Source organism: Mauremys mutica, unplaced genomic scaffold, assembly GCF_020497125.1.
Source record: "Mauremys mutica isolate MM-2020 ecotype Southern unplaced genomic scaffold, ASM2049712v1 Super-Scaffold_100084, whole genome shotgun sequence".
Taxonomy (NCBI): domain Eukaryota; kingdom Metazoa; phylum Chordata; order Testudines; family Geoemydidae; genus Mauremys; species Mauremys mutica.
The window spans coordinates 97351-112219 of NW_025423260.1; the positions used below are offsets into that span (position 1 = coordinate 97351).

General features: G+C 55.7%; 2 non-coding genes across 2 annotated transcripts; one reads left to right on the forward strand and one right to left on the reverse strand.

The window, feature by feature from the left end:
• Positions 1–1934: 1934 nt before the first annotated feature.
• TRNAF-GAA lies at positions 1935–2007 on the reverse strand. The gene has a single exon. It is a non-coding gene; the product is annotated as a tRNA-Phe (tRNA).
• Positions 2008–5515: 3508 nt separating this feature from the next.
• TRNAN-GUU lies at positions 5516–5597 on the forward strand. Its single transcript has one exon. It is a non-coding gene; the product is annotated as a tRNA-Asn (tRNA).
• Positions 5598–14869: the final 9272 nt, after the last annotated feature.

Consider the following 14869-nt stretch of genomic DNA (forward strand, 5'->3'; position numbering starts at 1 on the left):
AAAAGAAGCAAGAGACGAAGAGAAAGGAGGGAGGGATGGATGGAGGAAAAGGGGAAACAAAAAGGACAAACCCTAATGTCCCCAGTGATTCTAAGGGACAAAATCCCAGGTGCGCAATAAAATTCTGCCTCCTTAAGCTCGTGTTTTCCATGCCTAGAATTCAACTCTCACCAGATGGATCAGACTGAACAGGTTTCAAACCTCCAGGAGGCTCTTACCTTCTAAACAGGGACGGCTGTTTTCCAGTAAAATCACTAAAAGGGAAGGAGAAAACTCGAAAGAGGTTCCTCCTGGCGCTCACATCTGTGAACCCGAATACTCTCTCAGTCCTCAAAGAGAGACCTGGAGAAGGAGACTTGCTGAAGCAAAGCCACAGGGGTCTCTGAGGTTTCCCTGGCCCCTCGCCCCTGTCCTGCCTGGCTGATGTCAGCATCTCTCTGTGAGGTCACCACCTCCCCACCACCTTGGACCAATAGGCTGAGGTCCTGCAAAAGGCCTTTGTGATGTCACTGCCACACCCCTCCCTTGCTGGGCTAATGTCCTGCCCCTGGCCAGGCACTTTGCAGGTTTCAGCTACTCCCTGTGGATCACCCCACTCAAGGAGCGTTTGTTCTAGGCAGCAAGCCAGCTAGACAGGGAAACATCAGACGCTGCTCCCAATGCTACACTCAGATTTTTAGAAATGAGTAGACTTTATGGCCAGAAGAGACCATTAGAGCATCTAATCTGACCCCCTGCATATCACAGGCCTCCTGTAAACACAAGAGCTACTTTGGGGGCAAACACATTCCAGAAAGGCATCTTGTCTTCATTAAATGACATCAAGAGATGGAGAATCCACCCTTCCCTTGGTAGCTTGTTCCTGTGGTGAATCATCCTCGCTGTTGAATATTTGTGCCTTAATTGTAATATGAATTTGTCTCTTTTCACCTTCCAGCCACTGGGTCTTGTTAGGCCTTTCTCTGCTCGATTCAAGAGCCCTTTAATACCCAATATTTTCTCTCCATTAAGGCACTTCAACGCTTCAATGAAGTCACCTTTCAATCTTCTTTTGATCAGCTAAACAGGTTGAGCTCTTTCAATAGCTCACTAGAAGGCATTTTTCTCCAGCTCTCAGAACATTTGGTGGCTCTTTGCTGCCCCAAACTCTAATTTCACAACATCTTTTTCAAACGAGGGCACCGAAACTGGAGGCAGTATTCCAGTATCAGTCTCACTGATGCCGTGTCACCTCCTGTGATGTTATTGTCATAATCTGTAACTGTATAGATCACCGTTGCGACCGCTGTTCTATATTTGCAGCCAATATTGTAGAAAGGTTGTTGTGTAAGGGGTCTATGGAGAGGTTCTGATTGGCTGATAATGATGCTATCTCTAGATGTGTATCATTTTTGTAATTGAAGTTATGAATATTGGTTCTAAGCTGCCCATATTTCAAACTTGTGCTCTGCTTCCAGGGAACACCCCAGACAAGTTGGTGTCGGTTCTGCCTAGCTGGCTTGATGCAGGTTAGGCAAATGTGAGAACCACTACACTACAGAAACTCCTTTACAGTGCCCTGCCCTGCCCTGCCCTGCCCTCAAATTCCCTGCACTTTGGTGGTGCTCACCCTGGCACACACCGAGGGGTGAACCTGGAGAAACTGGCAGCAGCTCTCTGATGGGTCAGCTGGAAGAGCAGAGGACTGGAGCCAGGGATCAGGAAGTCGTCCTTACATCACCCTTGTGACTCTAACTTGAGGGGGAGCTTCTTTTTCTTCCCCTTGCTGAGAAGCAGCAAGAGAAGAAAGAAAGGTCCCGTGGGCCAACTGGGTGCAGAAGCCCATGCTGCCTTTTCCTGCAGTGAAGCCCAAAATGAGGGACTTGCATTGAGTAAAGGCAGTGCTGGGCTTCCAGGAAAGAGCCCACTGCTGCATGAAGAGGGATAAAACAGTGTGCTGAAGCCTGGGATTGAACCAGGGACCTTTAGATCTTCAGTCTAATGCTCTCCCAACTGAGCTACTTCAGCACCTGTAGGGGGCCGTTTTGGGCTGCCTTTCCTCACCTTGAAGTTTATTCTCCATAAACCATCTCTCCAATCAACAATGGCCAAAGCAAGATGGACATCGCTCGCTATTTTAGCCCTTGGAAACGTCATCAACTAGTCTCTGGATCTCTCGAATGCTGCACTTCAGTTCATGGGGGAAAGGCGAGAGAAGCGACCTTTGAACAAAGGGCCTGGGGTTAACATCCTAACGCTGTCTGTCTCCGACTGTAACACTATTTAATACCGGCCCACCCTGTGCTAGTGAGTGCTCCATTGCTAGATGTTAGTACATTTCAGTTACTGTCAAAATTAAGTTTCTATATGCTTAAAGGAAATGATTTTTTAATTTGCTTATATATGGCATGAATAAATACCCTTTTACACATCCTAGCATGAACATTTATTGTCTTATATGATAGAGAAAATCCTGCATCCTAACTGTGCATCAAAATCATGAAATGAGCTACAAATGCAATAAAAATAAGGTATTCAATGGTTTAACATATGGAGCGGGGCTGGGGGGTTCCGAAGACACGTCTTGCCTGGGATGCCACTCGGTCTAGGGGAGGCCCTGTCCGGGAGAACAGGAGTTAGTCTCACACACCTATTTCCAGGCTGTAATCTGTGGGAGCCCTGCTCTGGGGAAGGGATCGCGGTAGCCCAGACTCAGGGCTGGAACAGGCCCTGGATTGAGGGGGTGGCTGCAGGGTTTGCAGCGCTCTGATGTCTCAGACAATGTGTCTCTCCCAAAGCCTCAGATCTGTGTCCCCAGAAGGCTCCTGCGCTGCCTCCGCTCCTTTCACAGTCTATAGCAAGGAGCAGCAGCAAGGTTCAGGGATGAGCCATAGGCACTAGGTGGGGGGCAGAGGCTTCAGGAGGAAACCCAGCCCCCAGAGCAGAGGGGGATAGGAGGCTTTTTCTCTCTCCTTAGCCACGGGCTATAGCTCCGAGAGCTCTGTGAAATGCCTCCCGCCCACAGCCTGGGGAAAGGGAAGGAGTCCCAGGTTCTAGCTCGGTTTGGAGGAGGATCACTGGATCCTAGACCCACTTGCTGCCCTTTCCCAGAGAAACCTGTGATGCCCAGAATGGGGCTGAGATAAATGCTGACAGGAGTCAGGAATTGCTCCCCTGGAATAGCAGCAGGACTGGGCAGCTGGAAATCTCCCCAAAGGAGCTGAAGTCTTGGTAGGTCAGACATAGCTGCCCCAGGTACTGCATGGGGGGCTTAGGTTTGTTTCTGGACAAGAGCAGTGAGAGTTTTATTGCCTCAACACTTCAGTAGAAAAATTCAGACCCAAACTGTGTGTGGTGGGGAGGTCGATAGCGGTTTCTTTGGGTTTGTTTTCTCATTCTCATTGTAAAAGCCCTGGGTCATTTTGATGGGAACAATGTTTGTGGAAGGCCAAGGACAAGTAAGAAAAGTTAAAAATCTGCGTTGGAGTGAGGGGGTCTGTGTGGGCCAGGGCAGGGGTGGAGATTTTCATGGGGAGGGGGTTAGGGATAAACGAGAGGCTTTTGCGGGAACACAGGGGGATGTTTTGCAGTTTAACCTCCCCACTTCCCTGTGCTGCTGCCCAGCTCAGACCCCACTGACACCCCTGTGACGAAGTGGGAATTTTCTGGATGTTTTGTTTGCATCTTGTGTGTACCTCAGTTTCCCCTATTTGTTGCACGATTATCTAGGTTAAAGGTCCAAAATGTGGGGTGCACCCTGCCAGGGGGAATGGAGTAACATTCAGGGGGATGCAGCTGGGCCCGGCCAGCCCCCATGGGGGGTGGGGAAAAGGAGCCACCCAGCTCCACTCTTGGCTCCAGCCCCAGCTTTGGCCCCTGCCTCAGCCCCCTTACCCCTGTCTGTGTCCCTTCCCCCTTAGCTGCGGCCCCACTCCCAGCCACGACTCGGGGGGAGCATGGACAGGGGTGGGGGGCATGACCCTGAAGTGCTTTGGGACCACGGATCTCGGTGGTGGGACAAGGGGGTTAAATCTTGGCAGAGACCCCCAAAGGGCAGGTGTGGCTGCTGTCTGGCTGCCTGGGCCCAGACAATGGCCACAAATTCTGTCTCCTAGCAACCGATGGCCGGGGCGCACCTGCTGCAAGAGGCCAGCTGGCCAGGAGGAGTCGGAGAACAAAGAACGAGCTGGAGGCCAGGTGAGCAGGTTGCCAGGGAAACAGGACAAAGGACAGACGAAGGGCAAAGGGCCTGGCTGAATCGGGCTGTTGGGAGCAAGGAGTCTGCTGGGTTGGGGACTCGAGGGGAGAGCCCAGGCTCTGAGTTCGGGGTCTCCCCAAGATGGACGTTGCTGAATCTTCCTGCTTCCTGTGCGAACACAGAACTTTCCCAGGCTGGATCCCAGACCCCTAACGAACCTTCTGTTGTACAGCGCTGGCTGAGAGTCACTGGCGACTGTGGAAGTTGGGGGTGCAGGACTCCCCTTCGGGGGGGGGCGGGTGAGGCTTTCCGAGGTGTCCGATTCAGGTGGACTCACTGCAGGAAGCTCCTGGTGTGGACCAGGGGGGCTGAAAGGTCCAAGGTCAGTCCCAGGAGGGGCTGAAGCCAAGGAGGCTTCTCCCAGTGAGGGCGTCCCCTGCGGGTGTCACACTGAGGAGGCTCCTGCCTGGGTTTGACTCCGAGCTGTTCCAGAGCACGGAGCCCATGTGCCCGTCACAGCCCCCCAGCATGTGACCTACAGGCTCCACTCTGGCAAAGCTCCCTGTCCCTAGGCTTTAGCATCACTAGCCCCTGCTTAGTGACTAGGGGTCAGTTTAGGGCAGCGGACCCCAAAATGTGGGGCGTGACTCCTAGGGGGACACAGAGGAAGATTGATGGGGGCACCTCAGGGCCTGAGCCAGCCCCCATGAAGGGCAGGGAGGGAGCCCCACTCAGCCCCACTCTGTCCCAGATCTTCCCCAACCCCACCCTCAGCCTGGGCCCCTGGCTCCCAGCCCGGCCTCGACCCCCTGACCCCTGTCCGCACCCCTCTCCCCAGCAAGCACCGGCCCCACTCCCAGCCCCGGTTCTCGACCGCGGCTTCCGAGGGGCCACAGCCATGGATACGAGGGCGCAGTGTGAAATGTTTGGGGCCCACTGGGTTAGGGTGACGTCCTCAATCACTTCTCTGCCGTCCAATGAAAGCGATTCCTCACCCACCCACCCCTCCGTCAGGACGGCCTAGGTACGTTCTGCTGCCCTTCACTCGTACAGGAAGGAGAATAACATTTCATTGCACTCAATGCTAAAGTGATTTGCAACCCACCACCATCCCAAACTGGTCATTTTGGGGAAGCGGCCCCATCATGCTGCGTAGCTAGGCAGAGTAGGGGTGTCTATGCAAACACGGCCTGTTCCTGAAGTCTTCCCCCAGCTCCTCACTAGATGTGAGGGGGGAGCTCATTCAGCCCCTGCTTACGCTTAGTATTTAAAAACTCCTTAGTGTCCCTCTCTCTGCCGGCCTTAGATTTCTCCTCCTGTCCACTTCTTGATAGCTCAGATGAGGTGGCCGAGTGGTTAAGGTGATGGACTGTTAATCCATTGTGCTCTGCACGCATGGGTTCAAATCCCATTCTCGTTGGCTGTATTTAGTCTTCACCCTCCTTTATAGACAACCATCTCCCCCCTTGGTACAATGACAGATCAAACAAAGTTGCTTCTTGCAAACAAAAACCTTCTCAGAATCTCTTCCCCACCCCTCCTTTGCTTCAAATAAAATGTCTAAATCCCAGATTTCTAAAAAGTTCTCTAGTCCTGCATTTCTTAGTTTTTATCTCAAAGGGGAACAGCCTCATAATCTCCCCCAAACACCCTGGGACCTCCCCAAATAATTAAAATACCCCCAACCTGAGCAAGGCCACAACAGTGAACCAGAGCTAGTGTCTAGACCAAGCTGTTCTGAAGGAGACAACTCAACCATTTTCTCTCTGCTTCCCTTGGCAAAGTCTGACTGGGAAAACAAAATTCCCCAAACTGAAAATTTTCTGCTGAGAAACAACTACTAGTCTGTTTGGGGACTTTGGTTTGAATGTACTATTATTATTCTCTTCTGATTTCTGAATCAGTTTTGTCATCCAGGTGTGTTTCCAGCTGTTGAGTTGTGGGGGAGAGAGGCCAACTCATGATGTCTCTACCCCCCCTTTCATAGTTTCTTCCAACTGGCTAGGAAGTCCCTTTGCTACGATGTGAGCCAAGCAGTGCCCATTGTCGCTGTGCTATCTCGGAGACGTCTGCTTTGTACACGGTTCCTGGGATAGTCCTTGGGAGTGTGGATCCCTTTAATGGGCCAGCAGCGGGTCTGGCTCCTCCATTGTCACACCTGAAAGGCTGGTGGTGGGCATTTCCCAACCTCATCTCAGTCACACACACAGAGCAAAACTTCCCAGCCAATGCTACACACACAATCCAACACAATAGTAATGTTCAACAGACCAAGACTTTTGAAATGATACCTCACCAGGCAGACTTTGTACAAACCGTATCATCATTATATGAGAGCAGTGAATATGGGGCTTCCAGGGTGCTGCTTTGAGCACAGCGAGCCACCCCTGAGCTGACATTGCAATGGAGACGTACCCTTAGAGTCCATCTCTCCTGGGATAAAGATGGCAGCGTGGCTGGCCTGGACCATCTGATGTGGGCTCATGAAGCTAAAGCCGAGAGGCTAAAAACTGTGGGGCAGATATTTGTGTTCACACTGAAGCCTGGGTTTGGAAACACTCACCCCTCGTGGGGTCTCAGAGGTTGGGCTCAAGCCCATCTGTCTGCCCTGTAATTTTATAGTCTTGCAGCCCAAGCCCCATAACCCTGAGTCAGCTGACCTGGGCTTTGCGACAGGTGCCCTGGGTGTGTTAATCACAGTGTAGACATAACATTAGGTTACGTCTCCAGTGCAATGAAACACCCATGACTGACCCGTGTCACATTAATCAGGGTCATGCGGCTTGGGCTGTAAAGTTGCAGTGTCCGTGTCTCGGCTCAGGCTCAGTCCCCTGCTCCAGGAGCCCAGAAGGTTGGGAGGGAGTTTAGCAAGTGGAAATGGTAAAACCGCAGGGGAGTATTACCCTGGACTCATGGCATTTCTCCATTGGTCTGTCTGCTCTGGGGCAGGGACAGAAACACGTCCTGCTGCTTTTGTTATTTCAAAGGGTGGCTTAGGATTTTCATTCTCAGACACGGTGCACAAAACAGGACTCAACCCTCGGCATAAACGAAAGGAGCTGCCCACAGATTCTGGCAGCCACAATGAGCATTTGGTGTGAGAGCTCAGACCTGCCCCTGTCCCAGAGGGACGGGGTCATCTGAGAGGGGACTGGACCACTGACCTATCAGCTCCTAACTCCCAAACTTTCAGTAACTCTATCATCAGTGCCTGTGAGTGTAATTCAAACCACAAGAAAAACCACACTAGGCTAGGCCGAAGGTCCATCTAGCTCTGAATCTTGTCTTCTGACAGTAGCCAATACCAGGTGCCCCAAAAGCAACTCAGTAAGGTACCACTGGAACTTGAACCCAGGATCTCCTGTATACAAAACAGTGGTTTTAGCCAGCTAAGCCATGGTGCCTACAGTTGCTGAAGGGATCATGTCTGCACATACCTGACTCTCTGCCAACCTCCATCTGCGCCTGACAAGCTTTGCTTCAGTTTGGATTCAGTAAAGCAGAGGAGCAGGTGAAGTTTTACTCCCAAGGTTCTTTGGACAGGTCTACACTACAAAATTAGATCGGTGTAACTACATTACTCAGGGGTGTAAAAAATTTACCTCCCTAAGCAATGCAGTTATATCAGCCTAACCCCGGTGCAGATAGCGCTGTGCCAACAGGAGGGCTTCTCCCATCAACATAGCTTGGGGAGGGGCTTGGTTAGTGAAGATGAAGAGACCCATCCCTGCAACCCACCCTGCCCACCACCCACACCTCTCTGCCTCTCCCCTGAGACCTGCCATGCCCACCACTTGCACCTCTGTGCCCCTTCCGAGACCTCCCTGCCCACTGCCCCCACCTCCGAGACCTGCTCTGCCCACCGCTCGAATCTCTCTGCCCATCCCCTGAGACCCACCCTGTCGACGTCTTTCTTCGGTCGTCTGTTGTTATTCCATGAAGCATCAAGAATGGAATAAAAAGCTGAGTTTACTCCAGGGTGAGGAAACAAAGAAGCCACCAGCCCCGCCCCCCCGGCATTGCTGCTTTAGTTAAAGTATTTTAACTAAACAGCTATTGAATGTCCTCCCTATGCCCCTTGTGTCCCCAGAGTACATCCACGCTAGCAGTTCTTGGATGGCCACAGAGAGCAGTGCACTGTGGGTAACTATCCCACTGTGCAACTGGCTGCAGGGTGTTTTGGGAAGGGTTTGCAATGCCTCACGGGCTGGTACAGCATCACATGATGCAGGTTTCTCTATCCCACCGTTCCACGGGCATCTTACTAGATTGCCAGCTGCTTTTCAACTGCGGTGTGCGTGGCGGGGCAGAGACTGTGTGTGTTCTGGGGAGAGACAGTGTGTGTGCTGGGGAAGAGTGAGTGTGTTGAGCTAGGTAGGAGCGGATCATTATTATCCCTACTCAAAAGAGGGAGAAGCTAAGGCTGAGAAAAAGACGGTTACTCACCGTAGTAACTGTTGTTCTTCGAGATGTGTTGCTCCTATCCATTCCAGTCAGGTGTGCGCGCCGCGCGTGCACGGCTCTCCGGAACATTTTTACCCTAGCAGCTCCGGCGGGCCGGCTGGCGCCCCCTGTTCCTAGAATGGAAGCCGCATATTAAACAAGTCCCAACAGGTTTGCTACACGCTGGCCTCCTCCCATTCTCCACCCGTGAATGTTTTGGCTACTCCAACCTCCAGGCCAGACTGCCCAAGCCTCCCACCTCCTGTGTATTTGCTGTCCCTTCAGCAGGAACCCACCAGAAGCCCCCCACCCCCCAAAATAATCCCTACCTGAGCTGGCTCCACTGCAGCCATTTCCCTTCCCTGTCCCATGGGAGGATGGGATGAGCTGGAGCGAAACATGGACGACATCCTGCAGCCTGGCAGGGCGAGAAGGGCAGTTGCGGAGGTTTCAGAACAGGCTTTAGTTCATGTCACATCACGATTCCCCCAGGATCTTTCCCTGCAGAGACAAAGCCTAGACTCTGCCATGCTGGGAACATGCTCCAGCTTTTTATTGCAGGGGAGACCTGGCCCCTCCTGCCAGGCTAAGCCCACAGGGAGATTTTTCAGCCTCCCCAGTAATAAAGTCTCTGAACAAAATGCTGGAAAGGAGCAGAACCAAAGGGGCTGGACAGGCTCCATAGGGACACTGGCTCCTCCCTTCCCCTCCTGTGCGGCCATGTCCTGTCGCTGGCAGAGATCGGCCACCCCATCCCCCCCCAGAGGCAGCCGTGTCTGCGGGCTCCCCCAGCCAGCACCTACTAACCACCACCCACGCTGGGGGAGTGACACAGGACAGCAAATTCCCACCCACCCAAGGACAAATTGCTGCAGATAAACGGGCTGGGTTCACATCCCAAAGCTGAGGAGAATTTAAGAATTACAGAGAAAATAGGGAAAATGAGAGACTAGAGAGTCAGTAATTTTAGGGAAAACGAGGGAATCTCCTTGGATTTTCTAGCCCCATGTGGGGAGGGGAGAGAGAAGAGGAAGAACCAGAGAGAATTGTTATCTGGTTTTGAGAGGGAAAGAAATGGCACAAACAGGAAAAGGATGCAAGTAGCTCACCCCCGTGACCATAGGCGTGTGCAGCACATTTCATTAGGGTGCGCACCCAGGGAGCCCCGCCCTAGCCCCACCCCATCCACTGCCTCCCCCTTCCTGCCCCCTGGCTGCCCCCCTCAGAACCCCCAACCCCCCCTGCTCCTTGACCCCTGACTTCCCCCTCCTGAGACCCCCCCCACTGTAACTGCCTCCCTAGGACCCTACCCGTCCCCCTGACCCTTATCCACACCCCCACCCCCAGACAGACCCCCGGGACTCCCACACCCCATCCAACCACTTCTCACCCCCTTATAGGACCCCCAGAACTCCCGACCCATCCAACTCCTTCTGCTCCCTGCCTGCCCCAACCCCTCTCCACCCCCAACAGGCACCCCCCGAACCCTCAACCCATCCAACCCTCCTGCTCCTTGTCCCCTGACTGCCCCCTCCAGAGACCCCCCCAACCCCTAATCACCCCCCCCAAGTATCCAACCTCCCTCCCCACCTCCTGGCAGCTCTGTCTAGTGGCTGCTCCCATCCACGCGCTCAAAGTGGCGGAGGAGGTTCCCTCTCCTTCGGGGGGAAGGTTGCCTAGTGGTTAAGGCACCGGACTCACGCTCAGGTGTTCTGGGTTTGAGTCTCTGCTCTGCCACAGACTCCCTGATTAGCCTTGGGAAAGTCACTTCACCTCGTTGTGCCCTAGATCCCACCTGCCCAATGGGGCCAACACTGACCCTGCCTCCTGGGCTAAATCCATCCATGGCTGCGTGATGGGGCTGGGCCCCCAGCATAGCTCCAGCCCAGTAAGGGGCTTCTCCAGCTCAGCTCCTCCCCCCACACGCCGGTATCTGGAGCTTCTCCTCCCCCCAACCTCCCCCTGCCCCAGCCCCAGCCCAGCTGGGCTCCCCGGGGCACCCGCCGCTGCTGTGGCCGGAGCCGAGCCTGGCGGGCAGGGAGCAGCGATTCACGCGGGGGCCCTGGCAGAGGCCCCAGCCCGAGCGGAGCGGGACAGCCCCAGGAGAGCGGGGGGGAGGGGCTCTGCTGCTGCTGGCCCCGCCCCCCCACCGACCCCTGGGGCTGTTTGGGGGGGGGGCTCACTCAGCCCCCCCCCAGGAGCGGGGGGGGAGCAGCGGAGCGGAGCCTGCCCAGCAAACATCTGATCGCAGCTGCGCCCAGGCCGCCCCCGGGGAAAAGCTCAGCGGAGGAGGCGCCACAAGCTGCCGGCAGCGGGTCACTCCCGGGGGGGCCGAGCACCCGCCTGCAGCCTCCTCCCCCCCCAGAGCCCCCACGGGAGGGGGGGAGCAGCCTCCCCAGCCGGGGCTCAGGGCATTGGGGTGCCGGGGCTCCCCCAATGCGCACGCCTGGGCCCGGGACACTCACACACACTCTGCCCCGGGGCTCCCCTGGTGCCCAGAGACCGATCAACCCCCCGCCTGCCCCCCGCCCTTCCCCGCCTGCAGCTCCGGCCTCTCCCCTCCCGCCCCGCCAGCCGCACCCAGGGGAGCCCCGGGCCCCAGGCTCTGTCCCCACCTGGAGCCCAGCGGGGCCGGGGGCAGCTCCTGCTGCAGCTGAGAACAGCGGCTCCACTCCGGCCCGGGCGGCTCCAGCGCTGCTGGCAGCACGTGGCCACCAGGGAGCAGCTGCTGAGCCCGGGCTCCTGCGTCACAATGTGCCAGAGCCTCGCCCCCAGGAGCTGCCCCGCCCCCGGGCTGTGCCAGAGCCCCGCCCCCAGGAGCTGCCCCGCCCCCGGGTTGTGCCAGATCCCCGCCCCCAGGAGCTGCCCCGCCCCCGGGCTGTGCCAGAGCCCCACCCCCAGGAGCTGCCCCGCCCCTGGGCTGTGCCAGAGCCCTGCCCCCAGGAGCTGCCCCGCCCCCTGGCTGTGCCAGAGCCCCGCCCCCAGGAGCTGCCCCGCCCCCGGGCTGTGCCAGAGCCCCGCCCCCAGGAGCTGCCCCGCCCCCGGGCTGTGCCAGAGCCCCACCCCCAGGAGCTGCCCCGCCCCCGGACTGTGCCAGAGCCCTGCCCCCAGGAGCTGTGTGCCAGAGCCCCGCCCCCAGGAGCTGCCCCACCCCCGGGCTGTGCCAGAGCCCCACCCCCAGGAGCTGCCCCGCCCCTGGCCTGGGCCAGAGCCCCACCCCCAGGAGCTGCACCATGTTGGGTCTCTGGGATTTGTTCTCCTGCCTCCTATTTCCCAGCACCTCCTGCTCCCAGCTGCTCCCTTCCTGTGTCTGCAAACACCCCCCGGGCGGGCTGCAGCGCTCGCTGGGGCTGTCTCCAGTGGCTGAAGTTGCCTCCATCTCTGCTCACCTGGGGGTGGGGGCGGGACAAAGAGAGGAGATGGTCCCAGGGTGTGAAAGCAGAATTAGGGGGCAGGGAAAGAAGGACTGTTTGGAAAGGTGGAGCAGAAAGGCTCCTGGGTGATCCAGATGGAGTCAGAAGCAGCTGGGCAGCAGAGGCTCAGGGAGATTGAGGGGAACCCCCTGGGTGTCCCAGTGTGGGCCAGGGATTGTACAGCACCTAGCGCAATATGGGGTCCCAGAGCCATAACTAGCAATTTTTACACCCAAGGCAAGAATATAAAATTGCGCCCCCTGCTCTGCCACCCAGCCCCCTTGAAACACCTCCCCAGCGCCACCCATCCCTGTAGAAACAACACCCCCCAGCGCTGCCCACCGCACAGAAACAAACCCTTCTTCACTAGCGCCGCCCCCCCCCCCGAAACAGCTGTGGGCCGAAAAGGAAGGTTTGGGGGAGGGAGAAGAAATGGCCCCCATAGGGTGACCAGATCTCACCGTCACACCCCTCGTCACCCCCTAGCTCCCCACTGGCCTGCTGCATCTCCTGCTAGTCAGTCCCCCACCCACCACTCGCCTCCTTTCACCTCCTCCCTCCCCTGCCAGTAACCCCCCTGCCCGCCCCTAGAGCCCCTGCTGGCTCACTGCTCACCTCTGTGCCCACCCGCCACTTGCCCACCCGCTCGCCCACCTGCTCCCCACTTGCCCCCTCACTCCCCCAAGTGTAAAGCCTCATTCAAAGCCCCAGGGGGGGTCACTATATCACTGCACCCAGCAGTCACTCAGTGCAGTTGTAGATAAATCTCTGCATTATGCATTTTTTTATAACTTGTCTATGACTTTGTATTGAACCTTGGTAATATGTTATAGGGGGCCCCTAAGGTAGTGTAATTAAGGTAACAGGAAAATGTCTTTTTGCTAGAAGTAGAATAAGATCTCCCCCACCCCCTTGGTAACCCGTCGCCCTGTGGAGTGAATGAGGTGGGACTGAGGAAGGCAGCACCTCCAGACAGCTGCAACCCTTGGAGAGGGGCTGGGAGCCCGACCAAGGCCAGTCAGACTTGGCAAGTGGGCTGGTTAGAGAAGAGCCGACACACTGACGGCCTCGGGGGTTAGGAGCAAGCACCTTCCTGTGGGAACCCCCTCTGTGCAGCACTGGGACAACCCCCAGCCCAGAGAAACGCAGCAAAAAGGACCAACAGACACAGTCCCAGATTTTGAAGCTGGGAGATTTGCCCCTCTCCACCCACCAACTCGCCGCTTGCCTCCTCACTCCCTCCTCCCCCGGTATAAAGCCTCATTCAAAGACCCAGAGGGGGTCACTATATCACTGCACCCAGCAGTCACTCACTGCAGTACCAAACATTAAACTACTGAAAATGGCGCCCCCCCTCCAGCCACCGACGTTTTGGTTGGCTGGAGGGGGGACGCCAGATCTCCCCTTCAGAAGACACCCCCAGACTGGCTGAGGGATGCTGCTGTGACCTCACCTGGCAGCCCCCAAAGAAGGAACTGAGGGGGGGGGCTAAATGGACAGGGCCCCTCTCTAGCTGAAGCCTGGCAAGGGAGGTACGTGGATCCCACTAGAATTTAAAATGAAAAGTGAGGGAGGGGAGGCTCTACTGGACCTGGGCAGCTCTAGATACAGCACCAGGCACGTAGGTGGATTTCCACTCCTGAGCCATGGAAGCAGGAATTGACTTTTCCTTTCTGGATTTAGCTAATGTTCAGAAAGGGAATCTAGCGCCTGCCTTCCAGATTTGAACACCTCAACATTCAGGAGTGCTCAAGCTCAGTTTGGGCAGCTGTTACTTCATTTCTCCCAAATCAAATATGCTGATCCACTGTCATTTGCTGTAGAAAAAGTAGGATAAAATTGAGCAAGAAATGCTTCCCAGGGGTTATTAGGAGGAATTGCAATTTTCAACAGCCATTGCCTTTTTGTTTGTTTTTGTTTTATTTGTTTAAAAGGAAGACAGTGATATTGCATTGGCAAATTCCCCAGAGAAAGAAGGAGTGGAACAGAAGAATAATAAAGGCACCTCAACTTTTCCTCATTTATGGAGGACAGTCTTATAATATGCATCCAGATCTCCTCCAATCACACAAGCTGAAAATTGTTCCACTTTACTGCAGCTCTGTAACCATATGGGAACCAGTCCTGTCTGTGTTCTGTGCACATCCAAAATCCCTGCTGAATGACCCACCCTGGGAGCAAGTTACCAGTGACCCAGGGCTGGGGTGGAAGGAGAGTGCAGGGGTGTGTGTGTGTGGGGAGAGCCCAGGGCTGGGGTGGCGGGGGGGTGTCGGTGGGGGAGCAGTGGGGGGAAAGGGCGAAGCCAAGAGCTGGGGCAGCATGGGGTATGTGGAGGGGAGAGCCCAGGGCTGGGATGGCAGGGGGGTGCGGGTGGGGAGGAGAGCCCAGGTCTGTGGTGGCAGGGGGTGCGGGTGGAGGGAGCAGAGCCCAGGTCTGGGGTGGCAGGGAGGTGCAGGGGGGAGCCCAGGGCTGAGGTGGGGGTAGCCAAAATTTTTTTTTGCTTGGGACGGCAAAAAACCTAGAGCCGGTCCTGCCTCCACGCACCGTGAGGTAGGTAGGAGCGGATCATTATTATCCCGACTTGAAAGAGGGAGAAGCTCAGGCTGAGAAAGAAGAATTGACTTTTCTGAGGTCACACGCCCAGGCAGGGGCAGAGTTGGGAATAGGACCCAAGAGCCCTGATTTTCAAACTAACCATCGGATCTTGAATTTCAGACATTGAATGACCTGAGTAAAGTGCTCTCAGATGAGCTCCAGACCAACAACAGTGCACAGGAATTATTCAGCAAGTATCTCAGGAGAACTGCAATGTTAGAGAGAATCATGAACTGCTCAG